A 9659-nucleotide genomic window follows, 5' to 3' on the forward strand; every position below is an offset into this window, starting at 1 on the left:
ACACACACACACACACACACACACACACACACACACACACACACACATCTCCTTCCTTAGCCCCACATACTTTTTATGTCCTCTCTCTTAGTGTGGATACTCCCCAGAGGTTTATCTTTAGCCATCTTCTTCTCTCACCACTATTTCCTTTGTCAATATCATCCTGTGCCGGCCGCGCCGTGCACTCTCCTCCTATAAGGAGCAGGCTGCCAAGGTCATACTTACTAGTCTTCGGTGCCCACCCAGATAAACACAGAGACGAGTCGATCAGGAGGTGCCAACACTTGAGCTTTATTCAGAGGCCATCACAGCAAGGCCAAGCAGGAAGGCCAGAGCAAGAGAGCAGGAACAAAAGAGAGCGAGCTCCTATTCCTACCGTTCCTTAAGTACCTTCTTAGCCCCTTGTCCTCAGCCTGCCTACTAGTCATTGATTGTAGGATCAGATACCGGAAGGGGATGTCTGGGTTTAGCACACCAAGGGAGAGGAAGTGACGCAGGAGGCTAGGACCGGATACAGGAAGGAGATGTCTGGGATTAGTGCATAGACAAAGGGATAGTACGTGATCCAGGAAGTCAGGTTTGGACACAGGAAGGAGGCGTCTGGGGTTAGCGTTGTACCTAGGGAGGGGGCTAGACAAAGGGAGTTCATTCTCTGCCATCCCACTCCCACGTGGCACAGCCCCCTGCCTCAGGAGCATGTGCTCTGGCTACTTCCTTGTATCCTGTTCCTTCTCCAGCTTATCACAGATCCACATAGCACTGCCCACTGCCTCAGGAGCGTGAGCACTTCTCCATATCCAGTTCCCATCCCAGTTCACCACAACTCCGCCTAGCACAGCCTCTGCCTTGGGAGCGGGAGCTCCAGTTACTTCCTAATATCTTGTTCCTACCCTATCTTGCCACAACTTCTACTTGGCAGTAGTCAACACCAGACAATCCCTCACATCATCCTTTGTCTGATCTTCACTTACCGCCTCTATGAAGATGACTTCAAATTCATTTCATCCATATCTCTGGTCTTTACCTCTCTTCTAAGATCCAAATACACATTGATCAAATGTATATAGATATTGATACATAATATATATATATATATAAAATACTTTGCAAATGTTAAAAGATTATATAAATGGTAGTTATTATTATTGCTGTTGCCAACTGATGATATGATACATATAGGATACCTATAAGAAAATTAACTATTCTGTCACAATGATACCTTCTATTCGATATGTCTCAGACTGAAATAATTATCTTTTTTTCCTAGACTTGTTCCTCCTTTTAACTTTGCTATTCCTTCCCATGACACCAAAATCTACCTACTCTCCCATGTTCATCAACTTGCAGTTATTTTCAACTCTTCCCTCTCATTCATCTCTCATATCTAGTATATGTCTCTTCCATCTCTGCAATATTTCTTGTATCTTTCTTCTTCTCTATTCCCATGGACTCTATCCTAGTATATACCATCATTTCCAGTTAGTCAGTCAATCAACAAGCACTTATTACACATTTACTGTGTTTCAGTCACCATGCAAAATTCAGAGAACGCAAAGAAAGATAAAAATGCCATGCTTACCCTCCATGAGTGCATATTTTAATGGAAGGTAAATAATGAAATTCATAAATGATGTAAAGTAGAAAGTAATCTCAGAAGGACAGAAGTAGCGGTTGCAAGGACTGAGAAAGGTCTCAGGCAAAAGGTTAGATTCAAGCTGTCTTATAAGAAACCAGGGAAACTAAGAGGGGGAGGTGAAGATGGAAAGCATCGCAGGCATAAGGGACAGTCAGTGCAAAGGCACAGAATTTAAGAGTCGATTTTCATGTGTGAGAAAAATCAGACAGGTCAATGAACCTGGGTCATAGAGGGCACCAAGGGAGAAGACTTTAAAAAACTAGAAAGAGGAAAGATTCAGGTTGGGAAGGGCTTTAAATGCCAGAGGAATTTATATTTGATTCTGGAAGTAATAGAGATGCACTAGAGTTAAAGAGGGTAAGTCACACTTAGGCTTTAAGAAGATAATTGTCAACCAAGTAGAGAATGGATTGGAATGGGAGGAGACTTGAGGAAGTCAGAAGGCTAATATAATAAATAGTCTAGGTAATAAGGGCCTGGACTAGGGGGGTGGCCCTGTGAATTGGAGGAAGGAGACTTAACACCCAAAAAAAGGGAAAGATAGAAATTACAAGATCTGGCAGTAGATCAGATATGTAAGATTAATGAGAGGGAGGAGCTGAGGATGACAATGAGGTCTGGATGAGCCTGAATCCTGGAATGATTGTGCATTTTTAACAGTAACATAAAGATTGGGAAGAAGAGAGGATTTGAGGGTAAAGATAATGATTTCTGCTTTGGATAGTTTCCATTTGAGATGATTCAGTTCAAGAAGACTGAAAAACAATTGTTGATATAGAGCTGGAGCCCAGGAGAGAGACAGAGGCTAGATATATAGATCCCTGGGAGTTATGTGCATAGTAATAATAATTGCATAGTGATGATAATTGAATCTATGGGAAATGTTGAGAGAATCAAGTGAAATAATGTAAAGACTAAAAGAGGCCCAGGGCAGAGCTTTGGGAGACACTTAAGCTTAGTGGGTGTGACATGGGTAAAGATAAAGCAAAGGAGAAGAAGAAGGAGCAATAAGACAAGTCAGATAACCACGAAAGAACAATGTCACCAAAAATAAACAAATAAATGAAATAAAGAGAAGACAGGTTCCAGGAAGAAATATTAATGAATAGTGTCAAAATATAAAGAAAAATTAAGAAGAATGTGGATTAACAAAAAGTCATTAGATCTGCCAATTTAGAGGTTATAGGTAATTCTGGAAAGGGCAGTTTCAGTTAAATGATAAGATCAGAGTCAGATTTCAGAGGTTTAGAAGTGAATGTAGATTCAGTGGAGGCGTTTAGTATAAATGGCTTTGTCCAGGGAGTCTATTTGAGTAGGGAAAGAGAGATATTAGACAATATCTAGAAGATATGGCTGATCAAGTGAGAGAGTTATTTTTATTTAAGAATTAGGGAATTAAGGCAATATTTGTAGCCAACAGGGAAGGAGCCAGTAGAGAGGAAAAGACTGAATATTTCCCATAATTTCTCATAAACATAAATACAATGAAGACTAAACTTTTTTAAGATTGTAAAGGTGTCTGTTTTTAAAGAAAAGAATTATTTTTGAATAAAAAAAGTTTTGTGTGTAATCATTTGAAAATGTGTTTCTTTAGGATAATAATCCCTAAAAAAATATTAAATTTTAGAAAATGTCTCTCTCTCATTAGGAAAAATACTTTTAAAATTACCAGACGATCATAGATTTAGATATTAGAAAAGGCCTTGAAGACCTCTTATTTGACAGATGAGAAATGTAAGTCCCAGTGAGGCTAAGGTACTTGCCCAGGTTCATATAATTATGAGAAGTGCCCATTCTAGGCACTGAAGATGCCCATTTGAAAGTCACAGAGATTGGAGATAGGATTTGAGAGATAGGGAGTGGAATGTTGTGTGTGAGAAATAGACAGGGCCATTTTTCAAGATGTAGTTCAAATAACACTATCGACACTAAGGCCATCCTGATCACCCCAACTACTATTGCTGTCCCTCTCTCACTACTTTACATTTAGTTTGTATTTCTTCTGTACATAAATATTTATATACATGTTGTCACCCTTTTGTATTGAAAGCTTCTTGAAATCAATGATTGTTTAATTGTTTTTTTTCTCTTTCTTGCTTCAACTACTATCTCTATGAGAATGGTTCCAAGTAAACAACTTCTGCCTGAACAAATCTCTTGATTATTTCATCTCATCAGTTTACAATCATACTTCAGTAATCCAGAGGAATTAATTAGCCATTATCTTTCTTAAAAAAATAATAAATTCCTTGCAATATTTATTTATTTTATAATCATTATAATTAATCTTTATTTTCAAGCATACCACCAACAGTGACATTTAAAAAACAAAAAAATGCCTTTTTCCTGTCTTACTTAATTATGAATGTTACCTAGCCTTACTCATATAGCCTTATTATGGCCATTATTTTGCAAAGGAATTTTTCCCCTACTTGTCAAAAATTTAGGTAATTGAAATTTCAGATTACCATGTTTCCATCCTGTCTTCGTGTGTTTTCTATATTTCTGAGGCTTCATTGACAAATGGATGGTGTTTAAATTGAAACCAACTGGAGTGGATTCATGGTAACTGTTAGGTACCAACCAAGCTCCATTGACATGAGGTAAACTGTTTCTTAAGAACTCTGGATTTCCCTTGCAAAATCATTGAGATTTCATCTGTTCATGGACATCTGAATAACCTCTCAAAGCAGAAAATTGTCTTGGATAATCACTCTTATGTAGCTGTTTGAAGTTCTACCTTTACTTAGAAATATTCTGTCATTTGGTAATGTATGGAGATAGCATGCAAATTTGCCATCCATAGAAAATAAATATCACTACTCGGATCCTAATTCTAGTTGATACTTAAACTTTAAACTATCTTTTTTCAATCTTCTTTCAGGAAGCCTTGCAGTTTTACTCCTCCACCTCTGTTTCCCAGCTTCAATGAAAAGCAACTCACTATTTCTACAGTAACATTTACATACAATCTTCAAGCTTACAAGGATACCACAAAGTCTGTTTCCATTAATGCCAAAAAAAGTCACAATACACAAAAAGAGCTTTCAACCTAGAAACATCAGGCACCATTACTTTCTGTACAGTATGAAAATGTTACATCTGTTGATGTCAAAGATGGACAACATGTCTATCTTGAGATGAACAGTGATGTCTGTGGTATGCTATACCAGACACTGTGGCAGGCCTCAGATAAAAATTGTTTTCGTAAGTGGCCAGCATAAGTGCCAGTGAAAATCCTGTGCAAAACCAAACCAAACCCAGTTGGGGTTATTTTTGTGACACAATACCATCTGTGAATTTGCTGAAAAAGGATACCCATCAACTTGGTTTAATCATATGAGAAGGTATTCTACAAGGGACTAGCTGCAGATAGAGTGGGATTTAAATTTTAGTAATGCCAAGTTGCACAGTGATATGTCTCTTTACAGCCTCACAGGAAAGTAAGTGAGGGTATACACGCATGCATACACATGTATACATACACATACTTCTTTTTGCACATTGGCAGAAGTATCTGTATCACTCCAGATAATGCTATTTCGGACACATTTCTAAATCAATTTGTTGTGTTGCTAGAGATTCAATATTCAACACTGCAGCTGAAAAAGGCAAAGAGGATGCAATTTAAATGAACTCATATAAAAAATGTAAAAGGTTAGTTTTAAGTTGGCTTTCAATGCAGTCAACTTTTTTGCAGATTAAGTTTTTACTCTAGGAAATGGCTAGCTTCAGGTTCATCTATTAGTTTTGCTTGAATAAAAGGCAAGCAGGATTAATACATCACCAAACTCATTGTGTATCAAAAGGTTTAAACATAAGATTTTACCATCCTAGGGTAGAAATTAGGCTTACCCTTGGAAAAATAAACTTGACTTTCAATTCTCAGGTAGAGTAAAAAAAAATGCTTTTCAGCCACCACTCAGCCAAAGGTAGTATCTTTTTATTAAAGTTCAAGGTCATAGGATTTAAGGGTCTCATCCATAAAGTCACTCATGTAGGAAATTACCTGGAATACAATTTCATTATTTCAGCTAAGTCAAAGGTTCTTAATCTTTTTTGGGTCATGGAACCCTTTGGCAGTTGGTGAAGTCTATAGACCCCTTCTCAGAATAATGTTTTTAAATGAATAAAATAAGATACATAATATTACAAAGGAAACCAATTGTACTGAAATGCAGTCATCAAAATATACTAAAAATATATTCATGAATTGTAGATTAAGAAACCTTGAGCTAAGTAAAGGATTAATGCTCAACCCTATCAGATTATTCACTATTCTGCTTGGTTGGTCCACAGAGCTTACAGGTTACTACACTAACTTGTATTTATTGATATGCTCTTCTGTAAAATCATTCTCTTATTTATTCTTCTGGTGAAATGCCCTTGTTATGAAAAAAATTATTGTGAATTAAGAGGACCTCATACAAAGGCCTATTGGTTCATCCTGAAAAGGCTAATTAGAAGGGGTCTCTTCCAGGTAGCTAGTGGATTATATGATCCCAGGCAAGCAGAATTGTGTTACTGACAGAAGCTTTTTGAAGATCTTGTTTCAGTAACCTTTCTACACCTGAAGAGCTAGCCCAGACACTAATCCCCTTGCAATGAGGGATAGGAGGAAGAATATTTCAAACTAAGAAGAGCAGGAAGCCTTTTTGTCACCATGGATGATAAAAGACAAAGAAAGTGCACAGTGGTTAATTTTCCCAAGAGTCAGCCTGTAGCTCAGTCATTAAGGTCCTGAAAAGATCTGGGTGAAAAGGGAGTCACTTCCATCTGAAAGAACTTTGTGCTTAATGATTATAAAGAGGTAGTATGTAAAATCCCAAACCCACAAGGGTTTATCCTTTATCTCATCACATGGAAGAAATTCATTGCAGCACTCCAGATTACTCTATCATGTCCCCAGAAACCTCTATGCTGGAAGCTCACCTCAGCCCTGGAATTCATATATTGAAAGCACCTTCCAGCCCTGAAGCCTCTTCCTTTGATTCCATGGATCCTCCCAGCACTTCTCATTGCTCTCCCAACAGTGCTCCACACTTTCACTACCAGGCTCCCTAGGCCTGATAACCTGATCTCCCTCCCCATCCCCTTTCAGTTTATTTTCCCACTGTCTTCTCTCATTAGAATGTAAGTTTCCTGAGGGCAGGGTGTTTTATTTCCTTCTGCTTGTATTTGTATTCTGAGTGCTTAGCACTGTACCTAGCACAAAGTGATTGCCTAATAAATGCTTGTTGATCAACTGACTGAGGAAGCAGCTATATGAGGAAACTGATGCACTGATTAAGAATGTTGAGCCTTGAGTAATGATTGGAGAGAAGAGGTAGAGAAAAACACAGGATTCTTAAAGGCAAAAACCAGATGTTAAGGAAAGAAAATATATGAAAACAGTTTTGACCTAAAACCAAAAGGGATAATAATAGGGTTCAAACATGAAAAGCCTTTGTTCACCACAGGGATGCTGTCAGTTGAGAATTATGAACTTGGGTTATGGAAGAAGATGGAAAGAATGATAAATCCAGACAGTTTTTGTAGACTTATGGCTCAAAAGAAAGGGCCCATGGGCTAAAAAGGAAGAGTGACAATGAGAAGCATCTAAAAGAAACCATTTAATGGTTAAAATTGTACCAAGTTATCTAGGACATGTCAGGTTGTATTTGTATTATACCAAGATTGTACTTCATTTGTATTATACCAAGATTGTACTTCATTTGAAATGAAGAACCATTACACTGTAGGAAAATTTGTGTTGTAAAACTAACCATATGTGCTATATTGTGGTAGATAGAGTAGAATGTCAGAGTAAAGAAAATAAAATGGAAAAAACCAGAGCTAAAAAGTACTATATTTGAAGAGAAAACAAATCTCTCCTCATTGATGCCCTTTTAATGTTGTCATGGAAACCTTTATGGCTTATGACTTGGGCTGTTTGTCAATTTGTGAATGACTGCTCTAGCCTCAAAGTAGTGTCACCACAAAGGGGCACTATGAATAGTATCTAAAGTTCCTAGGCCTTTTTTTGTTTGTTTTTGCTGTTTGGTGAGGCAATTGGGGTTAAGTGACTTGCTCAGGGTCACATAGTAAGTGTCAAGTGTCTGAGGCTGGATTTGGACTCAGGTCCTCCAGATTCCCCCCTTACGCAGCTGATTGTCACTCATGGCCTTTGTTCTCTCTACTTTTGAAATGTTTGTGGTGACTAATTAAATGGCTGTTTTTGCTCGCTCCTCCCCAATTATTTCCTTTATTCCCTCCAAGCTGTTGATCAATAACTTCTATACAAAGTCTCATTACTTTAGTAAGCAGTGTAATGGGATTAGATAAAAAGCAAATCGATGCAAAAACATTATTCATATGTAACCAAGACTGTACAGTCTATTAAATCCCAAGTCTAACCACTGACACAAGAAAAAAAATCAGTTTAATATCATTCCCTTTCGTTGGCCCCTGGCCTACCAATAGCAACAGCATCCTTAATCAGGGCAAGAGTCATGGGACAAGATCAGAGATTGGGTCAATGAATTTAGTAGAAAGCTATGTGGTGCAGTGGATAGAGGATGGGGCTTGAAATTAGGAAAACTTGAGTTCAAATTTTGCTTTGAAATTTTCTAGCTGTGTTATCCTAGGCAATTAATTATCTCTTACCTTTTTTGGGCCTCAGTTCAAAGGGTTGTTATGAAGATCAAATAAGTTAATATATGTAAAGCACACTGCAAACCTTTTATTAGATTATGAGCTCCTTGAGGGCAGGGACAATCTTTTGCCTCTTTGTATCCCTCCAGCACTTGGCACAGTTTTGGAACATAGTAGGCACTTACAGTAAATGCTTATTGACTGACAAAAAAATATTTTGATGACTCTTTCAATCTAATTTATTTCTTTTTGAATTCTTTGTATTTTACTTATGCATTTAGAAATATTATTCTAAGAATTCATGAACTCCATTAGACAAGTCAAAGAAGTTCATCTCATACAAACACACACACATACACACACACACACACACACACACACACACAGACATATGAGCTAAGAACACCAGAACTAAAGGAATCAGTATCTGGCTACAAAATTTCTGCCTCCCAGATGTGGCCCGGGGTATGAGGAGACAGTCTAAATTCAAAAAGTTCATTTGTTATTGTTCTTTATACTCAAAGAGGACTAAAATGACACCACAATGTCATGGTCAATGTACAGTGCGTGTGACTGTGGCTGATCAGGCCAATACAAGCTTGGGAAATTCTACTGAAGGTTGGCCACAAATAGTCCATATGAAGAATGGTTCCAGAAGAAGCCTTTCACTGCTGGTGGAATCAGTTCAGGTCCCTTGATTTGGTGCTGCCCATTCAAATATCACGGAAGAGGAGATTTACTGATGATGAAAGTGAGATCAACCTTTATAGCAATGAGGTCATTTTTGCTCTGTCTATTTCTCTCATTTTCATCTTGAAAATTCCTGGCTCAAGCACTTAGCTATCCCTGAAGTTCCACATTTGTTAGGAAGACTGAGTGCTTAAGATCTTCTATAGCCAATGTGGCCCAGAGTCAGGCAGCAGAAAATCTACCTGACTATTGCCACTATTCCTTGCTCTTCCAGCATCTTTTCTTCATTCCATATCCTTTGTAATTTGCACAGTCATTTTCCAACCTTTAGCATTATGATCCTTAAAGTGGGTAGCAAAACACCAACTACAAGACTTCATAATGTTCTTTGAGGGCACTGAATCTAAGGCTTTGTTGACAGATAGGTCAACTCTTTTGATTTTTGACTGACAGTCCAGTGAAGACACCAATAACACCAGCCAAACAAATTAAGAATTTACTGCTTTGAAGGAATGGTCAAAGTCTAGGAGGCAGTCTCATATAGACACAACCTGACTTAAAACTACCAAAAGAATATCTAATTCATGACATAAAGTGAGAGCAGATATACATATATGAAATGTTGGGTTTTATCTCCTTCCAATTAGTGCAACAGTGAAGATACAACAGAAAAATACATAAAATCCCCTGAATACAGCTG

This window comes from Vombatus ursinus, unplaced genomic scaffold, assembly GCF_900497805.2.
Source record: "Vombatus ursinus unplaced genomic scaffold, bare-nosed wombat genome assembly UNPS02014812.1, whole genome shotgun sequence".
Classification (NCBI taxonomy): domain Eukaryota; kingdom Metazoa; phylum Chordata; class Mammalia; order Diprotodontia; family Vombatidae; genus Vombatus; species Vombatus ursinus.